The following is a 1,165-nucleotide window of genomic DNA, read 5'->3' on the forward strand; positions in this document are numbered from 1 at the left end:
TATGCATATATATGAGGGTGCAAAATAGTACCTACAATTGCTAGAAATGAGAGCTAAAATGTACAGCCAAGCAAAAGCACTTACCTCATGAAATAATTGGGACTGCAAGCAGCAAGCCACACCATCTTTCTTTGGTGTGATAAACTCACAGAATGAAGTAGTTTAATAAAACCTTATCATGTGATTTCGAAATTGGATCAATAGGATCTTGTTTCTCATCAGATGTTTCTACAATTACTCTGGGTTAAAAAGGGATAGACTGCCTCCCATTTATTTGGGAGAAAAATACCATTGTAAAGCTAATTTTAGTGTTCACTTTTCAACGGTTTTTTTCTCATGAACGAATGAGAGGCAGGCTATCTCTTTTGTGAGAATCTATGATGACAAACAATATCCTATTGAGCAAATTTCAGAATCACATGATAAGATTGTATGAAACTACTTGATTCTTGATTCTGTGAATTTATCTCGCCAATGAAAGATGTTGTGGCTTGCTGCTCAGAGTCCAGAATATTTCATGAGTTTAGTGCCTTTGTGTGGCTGTTCGAGTCATATTTTAGCTCTCATTTCTAGCAATTGTAGGTGCTATTCTGCATCCTCATTTATCAATTTTACCTTTTTGGTTTTAAGTGCTATGGCCACCTATATTACAATGTATTTAATATATCTTAATATATCAATATATTATAATATCTTATTATTTCCCCTCACAGCTGCAATGTTTTTCTCAGTTCTGCTGGTTGCAGGTCTCCCAGAGCATTCATCAATATCAACATTTTTTCTGCCATCTTGGAAACATCTGAACCACTTGTACACTTGTATGCAGCTCATACACTTTCTGCAACTTTGCACTGGCCTCTGAGCAGGTATCGCCATAAGAACTTTCTGAGATGGTTAATGCGACGATCACATGCTACATATGTTCCTTCCAAGCACTGCTGTAAACAGCGTGCTTTACCTTCATTGCAATGGCAACAGACCGGATCATTTCAACATCTAACATGTGGCACCCATTGCACCTGTGCAGGTAATGTCGATTCACTGGAGGGAGTGAGTCTATGTCTACACAAGCATTTGATCACTATGCACAAATCACCTGTGTGGCTGGTTTATAAGAAATTGTCGAACCCACATACATCATCTAACGACAAGAGATTCCATCATA

The sequence above is a fragment of the Octopus bimaculoides genome, chromosome 12 (assembly GCF_001194135.2).
Source record: "Octopus bimaculoides isolate UCB-OBI-ISO-001 chromosome 12, ASM119413v2, whole genome shotgun sequence".
NCBI lineage: Eukaryota > Metazoa > Mollusca > Cephalopoda > Octopoda > Octopodidae > Octopus > Octopus bimaculoides.